This window comes from Lissotriton helveticus, chromosome 8, assembly GCF_964261635.1.
Source record: "Lissotriton helveticus chromosome 8, aLisHel1.1, whole genome shotgun sequence".
NCBI classification, from domain to species: domain Eukaryota; kingdom Metazoa; phylum Chordata; class Amphibia; order Caudata; family Salamandridae; genus Lissotriton; species Lissotriton helveticus.
Window position 1 is genome coordinate 1,036,541,048 of NC_136069.1, and position 24,256 is coordinate 1,036,565,303.

Genomic DNA, 24,256 nt, shown 5'->3' on the forward strand with positions numbered 1-24,256 from the left:
TAGTCAGTTAGTAGAATTCCCTCCAATGGGGATGCCTCTGGAGGTCACTTCCCCACGGAATAGCAGCTGTTAGGGCGTGTCTGATTGGTAGGTATCAGAACATTTCTGTGGCCGCCAGGTCATATTCAGTCTTCAGGGCTTTGAATGGTATTACATCTCGTTTAGACAACATATCTGCCACTTTTGAGATTCCTATGAGGTCACATCTGCCGAAACCTGAGCAACTACATAGTATTTTGAGTCTTTCTGCATCCTAGAGTGGCGTCGTTTGGGCTATTCTAGCATGCCACCCCAACTTCTTGAGCACCTGCTGCCAAAGTGTGACTGTGTGGTTTGTAGGTCCTGTAATGCTGTGGTGTTTGAGGTTAGTATATAGTGCCTATTTGTATCCCCCATCTCAAGATCCATCTGTCCATTCGATATGCAGGCTCATCGTGTGGTCGATGCACCCATTGATTGATTGATGATCGCTAAGTAGGCCGCCAAATAATAAGCCTGGATATTAGGCAATACAATCCTGCCATCATACCACCCTCGTATGAGCTTTCGCATGGCTATCCTCTGAGGTTTCCCATCCCAAAGCAAGGTTCTAACCTCTCTCTCTGTTGCTCGGAAATAAGACTCTTGATCCAGATACCAGTGTGTTTTGTAATGCATTGAGAAACCTTGGGAGCGCCATCATTTTAAAGAGGGACGCTCATCCCAGTAAGGAGTGTGGCAATGATCTCCAGTGTTTCACCTTTTTGTAGTCTCTGTAGGGGGGCTAGAAGATTGTGTAAGAGATCATGGTCGATGGTTACGTATATACCGAGGTATCTGAAACCCTCTGTCACAACCGCTGCCTCACAATGATTGCAGAATCAGGGTGAGACCCAGCGATATGTAGACTTGGGACTTAGACTAGTTTTTCATATAGCCAATTTAATAGCCGAAGTTTATGATGATATTGATAATTCTGTGAATGGAGGAACGTGGTGCTGCTACATATAATTATAAGTCGTCAGCATGCAGAGATATTCTGTCCTCCCAGTCAGCGGTCCAGCGGAGTCCCCGAATCAACGGGTCTCCTCTAACTCATGTTGCCAGCTGTTGGAGGATTGATGGGGAGATTAATGGCGACATGGGGCAGCCCTGCCTTGTACCCCGTCTGAGAAGGCATGATTGTGAAGCCCGCCCATTCACCACCACTTGCGCTAACGGTTCTGCATAAAGAAGTTAACGCCATGCCAGAAATTTAGGACCAAATCCAAGTTGTTACAGGATCGCAAATAGATCTGGACAATAGACAATGTCGCAGGTCAAACAGGCGTCCAGAGACGGCACTGCTGCATCCTCCCGTATCATGTCCACCCTGCCAAGAACTCCACGTAGCCGGCATAAGTTGAGTGCTGTATTCTGTCCTGGCATAAAGCCGGATTGGTCTGGGTGAACTAGTTTGCATATAAGTTGGACTAGTCTAGACTCAAATAATTTAATCAGGGTTTTGGCCTCAGCATTTAGCAGTGAAATGGTGTGATAGGAGGTGGATTACACCACCGGTTTCCCCTCCTTGCGGATCACTACTATGGAGGCGAGTCGCTGGTCTATGGGTAGTATTCCCTTCTGCCTGCTCTATAGATACAATTAGAGGAGGTAGGGTGCTACACAGGAGGCAGTTAGTTTATAGAACTCTATGGGAAGGCCTTTTGGGCCCATTGGCTTTCCTGATTTGATACTACAGATTGCATTAGCTGCCTTTTCCTCCTCCGTGAGCTCGCTCTCCTACAGCATCAAGTCCTTTGAGGAAAGCCTAAGGAGGGGGAGGTAAGCCAATAGGTCCCTAATATCGTCTGTTGTGCCGTGGTCTTGGGCGTTTGTAGGCAGCTAAGGCCTCCGCAATATCCTGAGGGTCCCTTAACGTCTCCCCTGTCTCTGTGGGAATTGCGGCGACCCAGCGGCTCCCTCAATTGCATCTGTCAAGTGAGGCCAGCAATATTCCTGCTTTGTCCCCTACCTTAGATTTTGTACTTCGTCACCGGGAGACTTCTTTTGTGACAGTCATTTTGCATTTCCAGCGAGGTCCGCACTCCGTTAATGGAGGCCATTATATTGTGAAGCATGAGATCCTCCTCCGGTGTTGGCTGCGTAAGTTATTGCAATAGGTCTTGAGATTTCTCTGCCACCTTCTGACTCTTTTGCCATGAAAACGTATTTTTGGTTTGATGGGAATTTCGACCACCTTTCACTCATGTCATGGTGTGCAGTTTGCAAAGGTGATGTTCAGGCAGATCGCCCAGGGCGGTCTATTCACCAGGATAATGACCACCGCCTGGCTGTGGGCACTCAACGCTCCATGCGGCTGTCGTCTTGAGTGAACACTTTGATCTGTTTCCTGTTAATGGGTCCTTTTGGCGTTGCATTGCGACATTAGGCTGGTCTCATTCTCCATTGAAAGCGGTGCGATTATGCGTGGAGCTTAGGTCATTCTTTGGACATCGGCTTCGTCTATCGTGCTCTTCGAGTTAACATTGTTGTGACCTCAGTTCTTTATCAGTGTGTGATCTGGTGTCGTTCAATCCTCAGCCAGGCTCTTAGGCCACCAGGTCAACATGCACAGTGATTAATCAGGGCAAATGGAGGGGAAAGGAGCGTTCCCATTACACACCCTAGCCCCCCTCCTTCCCAGTAGTCACCGTAGTGTCGCTGTTATATGTTTGGAGACCTGCGTGCTATGCCAGTATCAGCGCCACAGGCCTCCGGTGCCTTTCTTTGTGCCTCTTTTTAGTGTCACCGAGCCCGCTGTTCTCGGGCTGCTCGGCACTCTCTTGGCGCATCGGCTCATCTCTGCCTCAGAGGGTCTCTCCTTGTCTACCCGGTTCACCACCGCAGACCGTGGCACACCGTCTCTTCAGATTAGGCTGTTGTCTGGTGTATCTGAAAGAAACAGGTTAATATTAGATTCCTTACCTTAGACTATCCCCAGGCGTTAGACTGGATCAGGCCAATTTTGCGTAGCAATACCCCTGCGCGTCGGTAGGTGTTGTCTGCGGCTCCGCGTCCGTCGTCGGCGCCGTTGGCGCGGGGATGATGTCGTCGGAGTTCTTAGATGCAACGCTCGCACTGATGTCAGTTCTTCTTTTTTCTGCGCCAGCAAGCTAGGGGCCGGAGAAAGTGGTACCCTTTAGTCACTTTTTGACTAAGGTTTTTCAATCCTTTTTGGTTCTGTTTCAAATCTACGACTCCATCTGTGCCGGTAGGGATGCCCTGGTTCAAGCCCTGTGCCGACTGCAATCGACTGATGTCGGTTACCGACCCCCACCGCCGGTGTCTACATTGCCTGGGGCCCGACCATGATGAAAAGTCGTGCCCCGACTGCCGGGCCTTGACGTCAAAGGCTAGACGGGAGCGGTCCCGCAAGCGCCTCGAGCTGCTCAAGGTCCCAGTCCGGAAGGAGGTCGAGGGACCGGTCGCGGGGCCGGAGTCATCATAGCTCGGCGAGTCAACACCACTCGTCAGGCTCCAAGTCCTCAGGTAAGAGGCACAAGAAGTTGAAGAGGCGACATCGCTCTTCTGACTCCCCCCGACGCTCGCGCGAAGCGGACGGGGGTTCGGGTGACACCGCCCTCGCAGCTCCACCGGAGCCACAGGCGTCGCGGCCTGCTCCATACCCGCCGGTCCCTGGGCAGAAGGCAGCGCCAGAGGAGTTCGATGCCTTCCTCATGGCCATGAGGTCGCTCTCTCCTCCGTCGGGCTCTGCGGCGCTTTCGGGCCCAGCGGACCCGACTAGGAGCCCAAGCCGGCCGGGTGCTTCGGCCCTGGCGCCGTCGGCGACTTCGGTCCCGACGCCGAAAGGCCTGAGTCGCCGCTGGTCGACCTTACAACCCCGCCGGCGTAGACCCCTAGGGTGTCACCCCCGGCACCGTCCTCGGACGACGCTGTCCCTGGTCCAACCCTCGGTCCGGATCCGGTGTCGGAGTGGCGTCGCTCGACGCCGCATTAGGCGCCGTCCGAAGAGCAATTCGCTGAGGATCTGGGTCCATCCTTTATCCCTGAATTTCAGGACATGAACGACGAGGGAGACTGGGGGGGGGGGTCTGAGGACCCCCTGGCACGTGAGAGCCATTCATATGAGGACCGGTAACAGGAACTAGGGGAAGCCAGTGGCCTGGATACCTCCCCAGACACTGGTTTTGTCTCCCCTCCTACCTTGACTACGGAGGAGGGGTCAGCTTATATTGTGGTGCTGATGAGTGCAGCCAATGCCTTGGCTCTTGAGCTCCCCGTCGCAACAGTGAGGTTCAACATCCTTACAGAGGTCCTTAAACCGCAGGTAAGCTCCCCAGAGCCTCTACTGCTGTTTAATGAGGCTTTCACAGACGTCCTGTTGGGCACTTGGTCCAGGCCCACTAGAGGCCCTCCTGTAGATAGGAACGTTGCTAGGCGCCACTGACCAGCTCCGGGCGACCCTAGTTTCTTGTCCACCCACCCCAGAGTCTGGTTATCAAGGCCTCTACCTCCCAATCCGCATTCCCCACGGCATCACCAGATCGGGAATCCAAGAGGTATGAACAGTTCAGAAAGAAGATGTTCTCCTCCCTTAGTTTGGGGTTGTGGTCAGTCAACACCGCGTGCCTCTTGGACCGTTACACCTACTCTCTGTGGCATACGGTTGCGGCCGTGCTGCCTGAGTGCCCGGAGGGAGCCCGGGCGAAACTCGCCCAAGCCCTTGCGGAGGGAAGGGACGCAGCTCGGTATTCCATCAGATGTAGACTGGATACCACGGACTCGCTAGGAAGAGCGATTTCAACGTCTGGCGGTTCGCCGCCACGCCTGGCTGAGGTCCGCCAACTTTTCGGCCGATGTTCAAAACACCCTTATGGACATGCTGTTCGATGGCAGCCACCTCTTCGGTGGCAAGGCAGATCATGCGCTGGAATGTTTTAAGGACTCCAGGGCTACGTCCAAGTCCTTGGGCTTGTCGGCCCCACGCCAGCAATCTTCTGCCCAGCGCTCCTTTCTTGGCCACGGAAGGGGTGCTCCCACACGTCCTGCCAGCCACAGGCCACAGACTAACATTCAGCGCGGTGGTGGACGTGGTTACCGTCGCGGCGGTAACAGGGGACAATGGTGCGGCCAGTCCACATCCACCCCCGCAGCATCCGCCTCAAAGCCTTCCTAGTCCGAGCTTTCAGGCCCATTGGATGCCAGTGGGGGGCAGGGTTCGCCATCACCTCCTCCACTGGCGCTCCATCACATCGGACAGGTGGGTGCTGCAAATCGTCCGAAGGGGCTACTCCCTCCCCTTCGAGGTGACACCTCCAGCCATGCCACTGCAGTTCCACTGCGTGTCGGGGGAACACTTGCAACTTCTGCAAGAGGAAGTTTCGGCCCTCTTGGCCAAGGGGGCCATCGAGCGCATTCCTGGGCCAGAAGTAGGGTGTGGTTGTTACTCCCACTACTTTCTGGTTCCCAAGAAGGGCAAAGGAGGCCTACGCCCTATCTTGGACCTCTGGAACGTCAACGGCTTCCTACGGAAGGAGAAGTTCAAGATGCTGACTTTGGCTCAGGTCTTAGCTGCCCTAGACCCAGGAGACTGGATGGTAGAGTTGGACTTGCAGGACGCCTATTTCCACATCCCCGTCCTGCCGGCCCACTGGCGTTACCTGCGGTTCACGGTAGGCCACGAGCACTTTCAGTTCACCGTGCTCCCCTTCGGCCTTACCAGCGCCCCACGGGTGTTCACGAAGGTGATGAGGTGGTCGCAGCTCATCTGCGCAGGTTAGGGGTTTCAGTCTTCCCCATACCTCAACGACTGGTTGTTGAAGGCGGGCTCGCCCCAGACAGTCGTCAGCCACCTCCAGACTACGGCCGACCTCCTGCACCTGCTGGGGTTCTCCATCAATGTGCCGAAGTCTCACCTGTGTCCCTCTCAGAAGCTCCTCTTCATCGGAACGGTTCAAAACTCGGCGCAGTTTCGGGTTTATCCTCCCGAACAGCGGGTTCAGGATATTCAGGCTCTGATTCCGATCTTTCAGCCTTTATCCCGAGTCTCGGTCAGGTTGACTCTGCGGCTTCTGGGGCTGATGGCCTCCTGCATCCTTCTGGTGCATCACACCAGGTGGCGGATGCGGGCTCTTCAGTGGGCCCAGCATCAGGGCATTGCAAAAAACACAGTTGATGGACAGAATGTAGAACAATGTCATACATTCACCTCAGTACAAGGATCTGAGCCTAAATCCATCGTTTTTTTGCACTCCACACCACCCTGGGTTAGACACTAGCTATATGCAAATCAGCTCTGACCCTGTACCTCATGGGAACAGTCCAGTCCGAACTACCAAGCCATGTCTTTCCCAGACCGGAATCAAGCATCCAAGGACCGGTTTCTGGCTATCAGCCTGGATAGCTTGACTCCAGCGGTGTGGAGAGCCTGGGACTCACGTCTGAGCATACCCAGCCCAATCGGGGTGAAAATTGCAAAAAACACAGTTGATGGACAAAATGTAGAGCAATGTCATACATTCACCCCAGTACATGGATCTGGGCCTAAATCCATCGTTTTTTTGCACTCCACACCACCCTGGGTTAGACACTGGCTATATGCAAATCAGCTCTGACCCTGTGCCTCATGGGAACAGTCCAGTCCGAACTACCAAGCCATGTCTTTCCCAGACCGGAATCAAGCATCCAAGGACCGGTTTCTGGCTATCAGCCTTCATCAGCCTGGATAGCTTGACTCCAGTGGTGTGGAGAGCCTGGGACTAACGTCTGAGTATACCCAGCCCACTCGGGGTGAAAATTGCAAAAAACACAGTTGATGGACAGAATGTAGAACAATGTCATACATTCACCCCAGTACAAGGATCTGGGCCTAAATCCATCGTTTTTTTGCACTCCACACCACCCTGGGTTAGACACTGGCTATATGCAAATCATCTCTGACCCTGTGCCTCATGGGAACAGTCCAGTCCGAACTACCAAGCCATGTCTTTCCCAGACCGGAATCAAGCATCCAAGGACCGGTCTCTGGCTATCAGCCTTCATCAGCCTGGATAGCTTGACTCCAGTGGTGTGGAGAGCCTGGGACTCACGTCTGAGCATACCCAGCCCACTCGGGGTGAAAATTGCAAAAAACACAGTTGATGGACAGAATGTAGAGCAATGTCATATATTCACCCCAGTGCAAGGATCTGGGCCTAAATCCATCGTTTTTTTGCACTCCACACCACCCTGGGTTAGACACTGGCTATATGCAAATCAGCTCTGACCCTGTGCCTCATGGGAACAGTCCAGTCCGAACTAAAAAGCCATGTCTTTCCCAGACCGGAATCAAGCATCCAAGGACCGGTTTCTGGCTATCAGCCTTCATCAGCCTGGATAGCTTGACTCCAGTGGTGTGGAGAGCCTGGGACTCACGTCTGAGCATACCCAGCCCACTCGGGGTGAAAATTGCAAAAAACACAGTTGATGGACAGAATGTAGAACAATGTCATACATTCACCCCAGTACAAGGATCTGGGCCTAAATCCATCGTTTGTTTGCACTCCACACCACCCTGGGTTAGACACTGGCTATATGCAAATCAGCTCTGACCCTGTGCCTCATGGGAACAGTCCAGTCCGAACTACCAAGCCATGTCTTTCCCGACCGGAATCAAGCATCCAAGGACCGGTTTCTGGCTATCAGCCTTCATCAGCCTGGATATCTTGACTCCAGTGGTGTGGAGAGCCTGGGACTCACGTCTGAGCATACCCAGCCCACTCGGGGTGAAAATTGCAAAAAACACAGTTGATGGACAGAATGTAGAACAATGTCATACATTCACCCCAGTACAAGGATCTGGGCCTAAATCCATCGTTTTTTTGCACTCCACACCACCCTGGGTTAGACACTGGCTATATGCAAATCAGCTCTGACCCTGTGCTTCATGGAAACAGTCCAGTCCGAACTACCAAGCCATGTCTTTCTCAGACCGGAATCAAGCATCCAAGGACCGGTTTCTGGCTATCAGCCTTCATCAGCCTGGATAGCTTGACTCCAGTGGTGTGGAGAGCCTGGGACTCACGTCTGAGCATACCCAGCCCACTCGGGGTGAAAATTAACACAGTTGATGGACAGAATGTAGAACAATGTCATACATTCACCCCAGTAAAAGGATCTGGGCCTAAATCCATCGTTTTTTTGCACTCCACACCACCCTGGGTTAGACACTGGCTATATGCAAATCAGCTCTGACCCTGTGCTTCATGGGAACAGTCCAGTCCGAACTACCAAGCCATGTCTTTCCCAGACCGGAATCAAGCATCCAAGGACCGGTCTCTGGCTATCAGCCTTCATCAGCCTGGATAGCTTGACTCCAGTGGTGTGGAGAGCCTGGGACTCACGTCTGAGCATACCCAGCCCACTCGGGGTGAAAATTGCAAAAAACACAGTTGATGGACAGAATGTAGAACAATGTCATACATTCAACCCAGTACAAGGATCTGGGCCTAAATCCATCGTTTTTTTGCACTCCACACCACCCTGGGTTAGACACTGGCTATATGCAAATCAGCTCTGACCCTGTGCCTTATGGGAACAGTCCAGTCCGAACTACCAAGCCATGTCTTTCCCAGACCGGAATCAAGCATCCAAGGACCGGTTTCTCGCTATCAGCCTGGATAGCTTGACTCCAGTGGTGTGGAGAGCCTGGGACTCGCGTCTGAGAATACCCAGCCCACTCGGTGTGAAAATTGCAAAAAACACAGTTGATGGACAGAATGTAGAACAATGTCATACATTCACCCCAGTACAAGGATCAGGGCCTAAATCCATTGTTTTTTTGCACTCCACACCACCCTGGGTTAGACACTGTCTATATGCAAATCAGCTCTGACCCTGTGCCTCATGGGAACAGTCCAGTCCGAACTACCAAGCCATGTCTTTCCCAGACCGGAATCAAGCATCCAAGGACCGGTTTCTGGCTATCAGCCTTCATCAGCCTGGATAGCTTGACTCCACTGGTGTGGAGAGCCTGGGACTCACGTCTGAGCATACCCAGCCCACTCGGGGTGAAAATTGCAAAAAACACAGTTGATGGACAGAATGTAGAACAATGTCATACATTCACCCCAGTAAAAGGATCTGGGCCTAAATCCATCGTTTTTATCCACTCCACACCACCCTGGGTTAGACACTGGCTATATGCAAATCAGCTCTGACCCTGTGCCTCATGGGAACAGTTCAGTCCGAACTACCAAGCCATGTTTTTCCCAGACCGGAATCAAGCATCCAAGGACCGGTTTCTGGCTATCAGCCTTCATCAGCCTGGATAGCTTGACTCCAGTGGTGTGGAGAGCCTGGGACTCACGTCTGAGCATGCCCAGCCCACTCGGGGTGAAAATTGCAAAACACACAGTTGATGGACAGAATGTAGAACAATGGCTAAATAGAACAAGAGAAAACCCTGCCAGGGTAGCTTACAAGGTCCCACAAGGGGATCCTAACACTCAAACAGAAGGTGACAAGGGGTTACACGTCAGAGCTAGCAATTCATCACATAGAGTCCATACATTTGTAGAAAAATATATGTTTTATTTTTCATTGGTCAGACTAACGTTTTTATAAGGGGTTCAGCATAAATAATCAGAAACACATAAAACATCAAGTGATAGTAAATCTATTATACAGTGTGCCAAAAGAGGCTAGTGGTAACATACATTTATTCAGGTCCCGCACACTCCCACAGTCATCCACTAATGATACTCTCACTCACATCCACTCAGAATACTATCACTCACAACCACACTCAATATAATATTTATATGCTCATATATAAGCAATAACGATGGTACATGGCAGCCTGCAGTGAAGATATCTAATGGCCACTTGGGCTAAAATTGTAATATGGAGGCAAAACAATGTGCATGAGATGGTAAAACAAACACTACACAGTAGCCATCCAGGGGAGTCACGCCAACGCGCATTTCTATGCTGAGCCTATTTAGGCTGCATCTTCATCAGGGCGAGGAGGACCGGGGGGCGGGGACATGAACGCTGTGGATGAAGGAAAATCTTATTTAAAAACAATTTTTGTATTCATAAACCGTAATACATCTTTAACATGATATTTTTAAATACTCATAGGACATTTCCTATCCTTCATTTAATTTCTGAACAACAGTTTATATATAATACAAGTATAAAAGGTAATTTTCTTACACATTATTAATGCAAAAAATTAGCTCAATGTGTGTATTCCAGCTCTGATAAGTGGGCGTCACTCAGTACATATAGATATTCCTCTAAGGAGAAGTGTGTTCACAAGAGTTCAATCTCCCATTCATTCAGATTAGTGGCTAGATCTCTAGGGACAAGGGGTCATTTCATCGCAATCTTAGCGGGGGCAGAGGTTTGATATGAAAATTAGGGGACTGGCGAAAAGTATCCTATGGATACGAGTCTAATGGCAAAGCGGTCCCATAGTAAACTTACCAATATTTCACACTGAAGGACAGTGGAGATGTTTTATGGAGCTTTCGGTTTCCAAAGGCCCGTGGGCTCCGAGGTTCTGAGAATGACACAGAGGGGGTGCGTGTCAGGGATCAAACACGGTACCACTCACCTAAAAAAAGAAGCAAAGGAAGCAATAAGTATAGTTGAATTCATAATAACTATCGATTCAGCTAAGCATGACTTTTATGTCGATAGCAGTATATAGTGGGTCCAAAAAGGTGGAATATACCTGAATGGGGTGTGGGGAACCGATGTTCCACCAAGAAAGGTTCTTGGAGGAGACTCCTATTCATTTAGGTAACTCACTTGGGGTGGCGGTAATTGTCCCCTGTATAAAACATAGATATACATTGGAATCGGTATGTGGAAAACGGGATCAAAGTTCTACTCCGACCGATGTTATGGTGAATGTAGAACAATGTCATACATTCACCCCAGTACAAGGATCTGGGCCTAAACCCATCGTTTTTTGCACTCCACACCACCCTGGGTTAGACACTGGCTATATGCAAATCAGCTCTGACCCTGTGCCTCATGGGAACAGTCCAGTCCGAACTACCAAGCCATGTCTTTCCCAGACCGGAATCAAGCATCCAAGGACCGGTTTCTGGCTATCCGCCTTCATCAGCCTGGATAGCTTGACTCCAGTGGTGTGGAGAGCCTGGGACTCACGTCTGAGCATACCCAGCCCACTCGGGGTGAAAAGTGCAAAAAACACAGTTGATGGACAGAATGTAGAACAATGTCATACATTCACTCCAGTACAAGGATCTGGGCCTAAATCCATCGTTTTTTTGCACTCCACACCACCCTGGGTTAGACACTGGCTATATGCAAATCAGCTCTGACCCTGTGCTTTATGGGAACAGTCCAGTCCGAACTACCAAGCCATGTCTTTCCCAGACCGGAATCAAGCATCCAAGGACCGGTTTCTGGCTATCAGCCTTCATCAGCCTGGATAGCTTGACTCCAGTGGTGTGGAGAGCCTGGGACTCACGTCTGAGAATACCCAGCCCACTCGGTGTGAAAATTGCAAAAAACACAGTTGATGGACAGAATGTAGAACAATGTCATACATTCACCCCAGTACAAGGATCTGGGCCTAAATCCATTGTTTTTTTGCACTCCACACCACCCTGGGTTAGACACTGGCTATATGCAAATCAGCTCTGACCCTGTGCCTCATGGGAACAGTCCAGTCCGAACTACCAAGCCGTGTCTTTCCCAAACCGGAATCAAGCATCCAAGGACCGGTTTCTGGCTATCAGCCTTCATCAGCCTGGATATCTTGACTCCAGTGGTGTGGAGAGCCTGGGACTCACATCTGAGCATACCCAGCCCACTCGGGGTGAAAACTGCAAAAAACACAGTTGATGGACAGAATGTAGAACAATGTCATACATTCACCCCAGTGCAAGGATCTGGGCCTAAATCCATCGTTTTTTTCCACTCCACACCACCCTGGGTTAGACACTGGCTATATGCAAATCAGCTCTGACCCTGTGCCTCATGGGAACAGTCCAGTCCGAACTACCAAGCCATGTTTTTCCCCAGACCGGAATCAAGCATCCAAGGACCGGTTTCTGGCTATCAGCCTTCATCAGCCTGGATAGCTTGACTCCAGTGGTGTGGAGAGCCTGGGACTCACGTCTGAGCATGCCCAGCCCACTCGGGGTGAAAATTGCAAAACACACAGTTGATGGACAGAATGTAGAACAATGGCTAAATAGAACAAGAGAAAACCCTGCCAGGGTAGCTTACAAGGTCCCACAAGGGGATCCTAACACTCAAACAGAAGGTGACAAGGGGTTACACGTCAGAGCTAGCAATTCATCACATAGAGTCCATACATTTGTAGAAAAATATATGTTTTATTTTTCATTGGTCAGACTAACGTTTTTATAAGGGGTTCAGCATAAATAATCAGAAACACATAAAACATCAAGTGATAGTAAATCTATTATACAGTGTGCCAAAAGAGGCTAGTGGTAACATACATTTATTCAGGTCCCGCACACTCCCACAGTCATCCACTAATGATACTCTCACTCACATCCACTCAGAATACTATCACTCACAACCACACTCAATATAATATTTATATGCTCATATATAAGCAATAACGATGGTACATGGCAGCCTGCAGTGAAGATATCTAATGGCCACTTGGGCTAAAATTGTAATATGGAGGCAAAACAATGTGCATGAGATGGTAAAACAAACACTACACAGTAGCCATCCAGGGGAGTCACGCCAACGCGCATTTCTATGCTGAGCCTATTTAGGCTGCATCTTCATCAGGGCGAGGAGGACCGGGGGGCGGGGACATGAACGCTGTGGATGAAGGAAAATCTTATTTAAAAACAATTTTTGTATTCATAAACCGTAATACATCTTTAACATGATATTTTTAAATACTCATAGGACATTTCCTATCCTTCATTTAATTTCTGAACAACAGTTTATATATAATACAAGTATAAAAGGTAATTTTCTTACACATTATTAATGCAAAAAATTAGCTCAATGTGTGTATTCCAGCTCTGATAAGTGGGCGTCACTCAGTACATATAGATATTCCTCTAAGGAGAAGTGTGTTCACAAGAGTTCAATCTCCCATTCATTCAGATTAGTGGCTAGATCTCTAGGGACAAGGGGTCATTTCATCGCAATCTTAGCGGGGGCAGAGGTTTGATATGAAAATTAGGGGACTGGCGAAAAGTATCCTATGGATACGAGTCTAATGGCAAAGCGGTCCCATAGTAAACTTACCAATATTTCACACTGAAGGACAGTGGAGATGTTTTATGGAGCTTTCGGTTTCCAAAGGCCCGTGGGCTCCGAGGTTCTGAGAATGACACAGAGGGGGTGCGTGTCAGGGATCAAACACGGTACCACTCACCTAAAAAAAGAAGCAAAGGAAGCAATAAGTATAGTTGAATTCATAATAACTATCGATTCAGCTAAGCATGACTTTTATGTCGATAGCAGTATATAGTGGGTCCAAAAAGGTGGAATATACCTGAATGGGGTGTGGGGAACCGATGTTCCACCAAGAAAGGTTCTTGGAGGAGACTCCTATTCATTTAGGTAACTCACTTGGGGTGGCGGTAATTGTCCCCTGTATAAAACATAGATATACATTGGAATCGGTATGTGGAAAACGGGATCAAAGTTCTACTCCGACCGATGTTATGGTGAATGTAGAACAATGTCATACATTCACCCCAGTACAAGGATCTGGGCCTAAACCCATCGTTTTTTGCACTCCACACCACCCTGGGTTAGACACTGGCTATATGCAAATCAGCTCTGACCCTGTGCCTCATGGGAACAGTCCAGTCCGAACTACCAAGCCATGTCTTTCCCAGACCGGAATCAAGCATCCAAGGACCGGTTTCTGGCTATCCGCCTTCATCAGCCTGGATAGCTTGACTCCAGTGGTGTGGAGAGCCTGGGACTCACGTCTGAGCATACCCAGCCCACTCGGGGTGAAAAGTGCAAAAAACACAGTTGATGGACAGAATGTAGAACAATGTCATACATTCACTCCAGTACAAGGATCTGGGCCTAAATCCATCGTTTTTTGCACTCCACACCACCCTGGGTTAGACACTGGCTATATGCAAATCAGCTCTGACCCTGTGCTTTATGGGAACAGTCCAGTCCGAACTACCAAGCCATGTCTTTCCCAGACCGGAATCAAGCATCCAAGGACCGGTTTCTGGCTATCAGCCTTCATTAGCCTGGATAGCTTGACTCCAGTGGTGTGGAGAGCCTGGGACTCACGTCTGAGAATACCCAGCACACTCGGTGTGAAAATTGCAAAAAACACAGTTGATGGACAGAATGTAGAACAATGTCATACATTCACCCCAGTACAAGGATCTGGGCCTAAATCCATTGTTTTTTTGCACTCCACACCACCCTGGGTTAGACACTGGCTATATGCAAATCAGCTCTGACCCTGTGCCTCATGGGAACAGTCCAGTCCGAACTACCAAGCCGTGTCTTTCCCAAACCGGAATCAAGCATCCAAGGACCGGTTTCTGGCTATCAGCCTTCATCAGCCTGGATATCTTGACTCCAGTGGTGTGGAGAGCCTGGGACTCACGTCTGAGCATACCCAGCCCACTCGGGGTGAAAATTGCAAAAAACACAGTTGATGGACAGAATGTAGAACAATGTCATACATTCACCCCAGTGCAAGGATCTGGGCCTAAATCCATCGTTTTTTTCCACTCCACACCACCCTGGGTTAGACACTGGCTATATGCAAATCAGCTCTGACCCTGTGCCTCATGGGAACAGTCCAGTCCGAACTACCAAGCCATGATTTTCCCCAGACCGGAATCAAGCATCCAAGGACCGGTTTCTGGCTATCAGCCTTCATCAGCCTGGATAGCTTGACTCTAGTGGTGTGGAGAGCCTGGGACTCACGTCTGAGCATGCCCAGCCCACTCGGGGTGAAAATTGCAAAACACACAGTTGATGGACAGAATGTAGAACAATGGCTAAATAGAACAAGAGAAAACCCTGCCAGGGTAGCTTACAAGGTCCCACAAGGGGATCCTAACACTCAAACAGAAGGTGACAAGGGGTTACACGTCAGAGCTAGCAATTCATCACATAGAGTCCATACATTTGTAGAAAAATATATGTTTTATTTTTCATTGGTCAGACTAACGTTTTTATAAGGGTGTTATAAATGATAGGAGGTCCACATCAGAGTGTAGTCTTCACAGATAGGTTTATTTCAGGTAGAGAACAGCTTGACAACCACCAACTGCCCACAAGGACAGTCCAGCTTCAACTGACCCAGGACAGAGCTGGAACGTTCTACATTCTAGAAGCTTGCGTGTTGGGACGCATACAAGCAGCATACAACACACCTCCCCCCCCAACACAAAAAACAAAAACAAACTAAGAACAAATATAATCTTTCATTTTTGCAGGTGGACGTGAGACACGTACACTTCTTCTGGGTCCCACATCTGCATCTCTTTGCACAGACTCATCTTGAGCCACAGGTCCCAACTCAACGACATCAACCAAACCATCTGAGTCATTGAAAATTTCCTGCGGACCAAGGGTGGTGACAACAGGTACATCAGAATTAATAGGCATAGACACCTGAGAGTTTTGCATAGTATTGAAATCATCCAAAAACAATTGATCATTATCCTCAGCATAAGAGTGAGAAAAACATTTCCTAGGATCCATAACCAATTTGTCAGATCTAACAACAGAGACACGTCTGAAATTCCAAATTTTCCCCCCTTCAACACGTACAGCCTTACTAAATACTTCAACCACTCTAATAGGATCCGACCACTTAGCCCAATTCCTGGCAGATGAACTCCCAAATTTCACACGCACCAGATCACCAACTTTGACCTTGTGGCGTGAAACACTTTTCACAGAACATTTGCCCATTTTTTCTTGATAAATCTTGACCCGTTCTCCCATTTCCTTGGCATTGAAAGCAGACACAATGGGGCGATTGGATTTCAACCACCAAGGTAGCAACCTAGAACCAGGTTTGCGACCTCTTAATAATTCAAAAGGGGAACACCCCGTCACCGAATTGGGTGACGTGCGATATGTAAGCAAGGTGGCACTTAATGCTTTTTTCCAATTCAAATCATTCCTGACCACTAACTGAATAGATTCCTTGACCACTCTATTAAAACGCTCGGTCTGGCCATTTGCTTGAGGATTATAATTGGAAACCCTCTTGTGAGATATGCCATGATCTTTAAAAAATGTTTCAATCTCACTGCTAGTAAACTGCGTCCCATTATCTGAAATTACTTCAGAAGGAAGACCCTCCCGACTAAAAACATTGTTAAGGAAATCAATGACCTGCCTGGAGGTGATTCTTTCAACAATTTTGATCTCTGGCCATTTCGAAAAATAGTCAATTAAAACTAACCCGTAGACCTCCTTGCAGCCCGGCAAATTTAAAGGACCAATGATGTCAATGCCCAACCTTCTCCAAGGTCCTTCGGCATACTCAATGGGAGTGATCGAGGAAGACAAAGGTTTCACGCTCTTGTCACTGTTGGAACAAGATACGCAATTCCTGACCCATCTATCCACAAAGGCATCTAAAGAAGGCCACCAATAGTACTCCCTTAATCTCCTCTTGGTGGTGGACATGCCCATGTGACCCTCGTGAGCAATCTTAATTAATTTTTCCCTGACTGACAAAGGAGGAATGATTTTGTCACCCCTGGTGATAATGTTGTTGGAACACATGAGCTCATCCTTAACCTTAAAGAATGAACTTAAGTCGCCCGACAACTTCCTTTCTTCAGGCCAACCACATTTAAGATAAGTATTGACCAAACCCAAAATATTATCCTCTGACATGGCTTCCACCCAAAGATTTTCACTGATGACCTCTGAATCATCCACATTGATGTCTTTCATTGTGTAAGCTACATCACACTCATCAGAGTGTTCAACTTCGTGATGAGGTAAAGCTAACCTTGACATGCAGTCGGCATGCACGTTGAGTCTCCCAGGGATATACTCCACAGTGCATCGATACTCCTGTAGTTTGGCCGCCAATCTGGCCAAACGGGCTGTCAGAATCCTACCACCACCCGCAGCCAACATACTTACTAATGGCTTGTGGTCGGTTCTAAGCACAAATTTTGTGCCCCACAAAAATTGTCGGAAATGCTGGGCTGCCCAGGTACATGCTAATAGCTCTTTTTCAATCGTCGAATAGTTACACTCAGCACCTTTCAATGTCCTTGAAGCATAAGAGATAATGCTTTCTTCACCCATACCTTTCTGCATCAGAACTGCACCCAGCCCAGTATTACATGCATCAACTGAAACAATACATTCTTGACCCACAACAAATGGTTTCAAGAAAGGAGCAGAACAAATGTCATTTTTTAACACATCAAATTGCAGTTGTTGTTCATTTCCCCATACAAATTTTGCACTTTTTTTTAGTAACAGTCGAAGTGAAGCCACTTTGGAAGCATAGTTCCTCACAAATTTGCTAAAATATTCAGTTAAACCAAGAAAAGAAAACAACTGATCCTTATTGGTAGGAGGAGGGGCCTTTGAGATACTGGAAATATGATCAAATTTAGGTTTTATCCCTTCCTTTGAAATCTCATGTCCCAAATAATCTACCTTCTCCTGTCTGAATTTGCACTTAGCAAACTTAAGGGTCAAACCTTTTGATTGTATCCCCCCTAAAACAGCTTTAAGCTTCTTATCATGTTCCAGAACATCCTTGCCAAAAACCAAGATGTCGTCCTGGAACGCAATAGCCCCATCACATCCATTCAACACTTCTTTCATTAAGCGCTGAAACACTGATGCAGCACTGGCAAGGCCGAACGGCATCCGTAAATAACGAAACATACCCTCAGGAGTAACAAAAGCTGTAAGATTCCTAGAATCCTCATGCAGGACAACCTGGTGATATGCACTAGCAAGATCTAATGTAGAGAAAACGCTTGCACCAGAGAGGGTGGAAATAAGTTCATTAATTTTGGGTAAGGGATGCATGTCAGACCATATCTCTTTATTAAGGCTTCGAAGGTCCACACATAAGCGAAGCTCGCCATTGGCCTTTAAGGATAAAACAATAGGGGAAACCCAAGGAGAAGACTCAATAGGTTCAATGATGTTGGATTTAACTAAATCATCAAGAATCCCTTTCATCTTGCTACGATAGGCCAAAGGTACATTCCTAACCCTATGCCTTACTGGTACCGCATTGTCCTTAAGAATGATCTTATGTTTGAATTGGGCATACTCGCCTAACTTTTCATTAAATACTTTTGGGAATTCCTTCTTGATGCTATCTACAAAATCATTGTCACTCGGGGCTACCATGCAAACTGGCCATGGAATGCTTGGGTCAATATATACAGGAGGTGAAGCATTGGGATCTAATTTAATGCCCATCTCTTTCTGATGGGGCCAGCCTAAAAGCGACTCCCCTTTATTAGCAATATATATTTTAGCTTGAGTGAACCTGTCCTTAAATTCAACCTTTGCCCAAAAGAAACCAATTAATTCGATCTTGTGGCCAGAATAGCTGCCAGGTTTAATATCGGGACATGTGAATTCTCTATTCGGCCACAATTCTTCAAACACATCTTTCCCAATTATGGAATACCAGGCACAGGAATCCACCAACATGGAAACCTCTTTACCATCAATGTAAAATAAAGCAGAAGGAAAGCTTTTGCATTCGTCAGAGGATACACAAGAAATGCAGTTGAACTCACTAAATTCTGCATCAAACTCTTCTTCGTCTACAGAAATACAATTAACTTTTTGAGGTGAACGACACATTTTCCCAAAATGACCAGTCTTTTTACATTTTACACAAATCTTATTTAAAGCAGGACAACTTTTAAAATTCCCCACATGGTCAAAACTTCCACATCTATAACAGATAATGAAAGAGCGTCTATTATTAAACCTGTTTTCTTTCGTGAAACCTTCATTAAACCTGTTATCTCTCATGAAACCTTCTCTTTTAAAATTGGGAACAACAGGTTTCTTTTGAAATGCTTGACCTCTGACAACAGAAACTTCAGGTACGGATTCTTGGATCTTGACTGAAATGCCCTGACCCTGACTTCTTATTTCAGACACGAACTTTTCAGACTGTTCGATCCCTTTCGCTATGTTGACTACAGCTTTAAGTGAAGTTTCCGTTCCTAACCACAATCTCTCCTGTATCTTCTTGCTCTTGGTCTTCATCATGATCTGGTCCCTAAGCACCTGTTCATAATTTATTGTTTCAAAGGCACAGGAACCAGCCAAAGCGCGTAATGCAGATATATAGTTCTCTATGGATTCATTGTCCTTTTGCGCTCTTGAGTAAAATTTAAAGCGTTCCATTACTGTGTTCACTTTTTTCCCAAATCTAATGGTCAGTTGCTTAACAGCAATTTCAAAAACATCTGTTTCAGAGCCAGAATCTTCCAAGGGAGGCAAATCCGATAACTCCTTGAGTCCTTGGCCACCTAAGGACAAGCGTAAAAGATCTAATTTCCTTTTGGCCGAACACCCTTCCTCTTCTAAAACACTGACATAGGCCAGAAACATGGGATACCACAAATCCCAATCCATTTTAGGCTCTCCTGCCACTGGTAAAAAATGCGGTGGAACCATAATATTTGCCATGACTATTGGAGATTTGAAACAAAATTAAATATGTAAGTTTCCCCTTTTTTATTTTTTTTATTTTTTTTATGGATTAATCCATATTATTATGTACTAACCCTTGTTAAAATTCAAAAATTGTAGAAGAAGAAAAAAACACGTTTTTGTAGTGTAATAATATGTTGTTCAACAAGCTCCTCGAACTTTCCCAAACCAAAATGGCCGAACCAGGAAGAAGATGTGAAGCGTCACGCCCAGAATGCACTGCGACAATGACGATTATCTGAAATCTGTTCCCGACGTGTGTGCAGCAGAGGGATAATGGAGATCCTCAACGTTCTACTGCGCAGTTGGAATCTTGAAGCGCTCGAGCCTTTCACGTGAGTAGCTTTGAATTACTTCAACGTTTTTTTTTTTTAAAGATTACTCTCCTTGCAGTAGAATAACCCTTTCCGAGCGGTTTTGTAATTAAATCACAGCCGCGGGTGCCATCAAGTTCACTGCCTGTAAGCTGCCGCTGTAAGCCGCCGCTGAGCAGGGAGATAGGGAATGTTCGCGCTCGCTTTATCTTTAAATTCGTAATGAAGGTCTAACACTGCCGCAGGTGCTATCAAGGCACTTAAAGCATTCTTTAACCCGCCGCTGGCGCTATCAGTGCGCATTCACACCATGAATAAAATTATAAAGTCTTACTTCTGGTTGGAACACTCGTGAACGCTGTTCTCCCTCTAGCCTGAAGACTCGTTTTTCTTTTTGGGTTGCTCCCACTGTCGCCAGTATGTTATAAATGATAGGAGGTCCACATCAGAGTGTAGTCTTCATAGATAGGTTTATTTCAGGTAGAGAACAGCTTGACAACCACCAACTGCCCACAAGGACAGTCCAGCTCCAACTGACCCAGGACAGAGCTGGAACGTTCTACATTCTAGAAGCTTGCGTGCTGGGACGCACACAAGCAGCATACAACAAAGGGGTTCAGCATAAATAATCAGAAACACATAAAACATCAAGTGATAGTGAATCTATTATACAGTGTGCCAAAAGAGGCTAGTGGTAACATACATTTATTCATGTCCCGCACACTCCCACAGTCATCCACTAATGATACTCTCACTCACATCCACTCAGAATACTATCACTCACAACCACACTCAATATAATATTTATATGCTCATATATAAGCAATAACGATGGTACATGGCAGCCTGCAGTGAAGATATCTAATGGCCACTTGGGCTAAAATTGTAATATGGAGGCAAAACAATGTGCATGAGATGGTAAAACAAACACTACACAGTAGCCATCCAGGGGAGTCACGCCAACGCGCATTTCGATGCTGAGCCTATTTAGGCTGCATCTTCATCAGGGCGAGGAGGACCGGGGGGCGGGGACATGAACGCTGTGGATGAAGGAAAATCTTATTTAAAAACAATTTTTGTATTCATAAACCGTAATACATCTTTAACATGATATTTTTAAATACTCATAGGACATTTCCTATCCTTCATTTAATTTCTGAACAACAGTTTATATATAATACAAGTATAAAAGGTAATTTTCTTACACATTATTAATGCAAAAAATTAGCTCAATGTGTGTATTCCAGCTCTGATAAGTGGGCGTCACTCAGAACATATAGATATTCCTCTAAGGAGAAGTGTGTTCACAAGAGTTCAATCTCCCATTCATTCAGATTAGTGGCTAGATCTCTAGGGACAAGGGGTCATTTCATCGCAATCTTAGCGGGGGCAGAGGTTTGATATGAAAATTAGGGGACTGGCGAAAAGTATCCTATGGATACGAGTCTAATGGCAAAGCGGTCCCATAGTAAACTTACCAATATTTCACACTGAAGGACAGTGGAGATGTTTTATGGAGCTTTCGGTTTCCAAAGGCCCGTGGGCTCCGAGGTTCTGAGAATGACACAGAGGGGGTGCGTGTCAGGGATCAAACACGGTACCACTCACCTAAAAAAAGAAGCAAAGGAAGCAATAAGTATAGTTGAATTCATAATAACTATCGATTCAGCTAAGCATGACTTTTATGTCGATAGCAGTATATAGTGGGTCCAAAAAGGTGGAATATACCTGAATGGGGTGTGGGGAACCGATGTTCCACCAAGAAAGGTTCTTGGAGGAGACTCCTATTCATTTAGGTAACTCACTTGGGGTCGCGGTAATTGTCCCCTGTATAAAACATAGATATACATTGGAATCGGTATGTGGAAAACGGGATCAAAGTTCTACTCCGACCGATGTTATGGTGAATGTAGAACAATGTCATACATTCACCCCAGTACAAGGATCTGGGCCTTGTTTTTTGCACTCCACACCACCCTGGGTTAGACACTGGCTATATGCAAATCAGCTCTGACCCTGTGCCTCATGGGAACAGTCCAGTCCGAACTACCAAGCCATGTCTTTCCCAGACCGGAATCAAGCATCCAAGGACCGGTTTCTGGCTATCAGCCTTCATCAGCCTGGATAGCTTGACTCCAGTGGTGTGGAGAGCCTGGGACTCACGTCTGAGCATACCCAGCCCACTCGGGGTGAAAAGTGCAAAAAACACAGTTGATGGACAGAATGTAGAACAATGTCATACATTCACTCCAGTACAAGGATCTGGGCCTAAATCCATCGTTTTTTTGCACTCCACACTACTCTGGGTTAGACACTGGCTATATGCAAATCAGCTCTGACCCTGTGCCTCAAGGGAACAGTCCAGTCCGAACTACCAAGCCATGTCTTTCCCAGACCGGAATCAAGCATCCAAGGACCGGTTCATCAGGGCAACTTGTCCGACCATGTCTTGATCTCAGAGGGCACTCGGAGGGCACTGCAAGATAGTTGCAGTGGTGGCTCACGGACCGCGATTGGGTCAGCAGCAGATCCCTCTCCCTACCCCAACTGGAGCACGTAGTTGTGATGGACGCGTTTCTCCAGGGCTGGGGGGGCCACATGGGGGAGGCGGATATCAGAGGCCTCTGGTCTCCGGCGGAGTCCCGGCTCCACATCAACCTTCTGGAGCTGCGGGCGATCCGGCTTGCACTGAAGGCATTCCTCCCCTCTGTCCGGGGGAGTGTAGTGCAGGTGTTAACGGACAACACCACCGCTATGTGGTACTGCAACAAACAGGGCTCTGCGCCTCTGGCAGTGGCTGGAACATCAGGGAGTGACCCTGGTGGTTCAACACCTGGCAGGTTCCTTGAACGCCAGGGCGGACGAACTCAGCCGTCGGTGCATGATGGATCACGAATGGCGTCTGAATTCGGACGTGGCGCAAGGCCTCTTTCAGCAGTGGGGAGAGCCTTGGTTAGATCTATTCGCCACAGAAGAGAACGCGCAATGTCATCAGTTCTGCGCATTGGAATTTCCAAGGCGGCACTCGCTCGGAGACCCTTTTTGTCTCGAGTGGAGTTGCGGTCTGTTGTACGCCTTTCCGCCTATACCACTTCTGCCCAGAGTGCTGAAGAAGGTCAGGCGCGACCGGGCCCAAGTCATCCTTGTGGCTTCGGACTGGGCACGAAGATACTGGTATCCCGAGCTACTCAGCATGTCAGTCGATCCTCTTCAGGAGGACCTTCTGTCGCAGCAGCAGGGGACGGTCCTCCACCCAAACCTGTCCAGTCTCCACTTACATGCGTGGAGATTGAGCGGCGGCAGTTCAGGCCAATTGACTTGCCTCCTGAAGAATGTAATTTGATTCTGGCAGCCAGGCGTCCCTCCACAAAATCGGTATACGCCTGCAGGTGGAACAAATCTGTGGCATGGTGCACAGCAAAGACTGTGGATCCCCTTTCTGCCCCTCTTTCAGAGGCTCTCCTCTTTCTTCTTTCTCTTGCCCAGCAGGGCTCTGCTCTGGGCATTCTAAAGGGCTACCTCTCTGCCATTTCCGCCTTCCTAAGGCTCCCTGATCAGCCCTCTTTGTTCAAGTCCCCGGATGTAAATAGGTTTTTGAAGGGCATCACTCATATGTTTCCTCCTGTTCCTTTCGTGATGCCTCAGTGGGACTTGAACCTTGTTCTGACTTATCTAATGTGCGCTCCCTTCGAGCCACTTCATAACTGCCCTCTTCGTCTGCTTACTCTTAAGACTGCATTCCTGGTTGCCATCACTTATGCCAGGAGAGTGAGTGAGCTCCAGGCTCTTTCTTCTCAACCTCCCTTCCTTTCTGTCCATCCGGACAAAGTTGTGCTGCGGACGTGACCCTCTTTCCTGCCCAAGGTAGTCACAGCCTTCCACATCGGGCAGTCCATCAACTTGCCCACCTTCTTTCCGCCTCCCCATCCCTCGAAAGAGGAAGAGAGGCTCCACCGTCTGGACCCAAAACGTGTGCTCTCATATTATCTGGATCGCACACGCCAGTTCCGGGTGGATGACCAACTCTGTGTTGGTTACGTGGGCGCTAAGAAGGGACGGGCGGAGCACAAACGGACCATTTCTCGATGGGTCGTCTTGTGCATCAGGGCTTGTAACTCTCTGGCTAAAAAGGAGCCTCCTGTGGGGCTACGTGGCCATTCCACTCGGGCCACGGCGGCTACTACTGCCCTGTGTCGGGGAGTCCCCTTGCAGGACATCTGTCAGGCAGCTATGTGGGCCTCGCTGCACACGTTCGCAAGACACTACTGCCT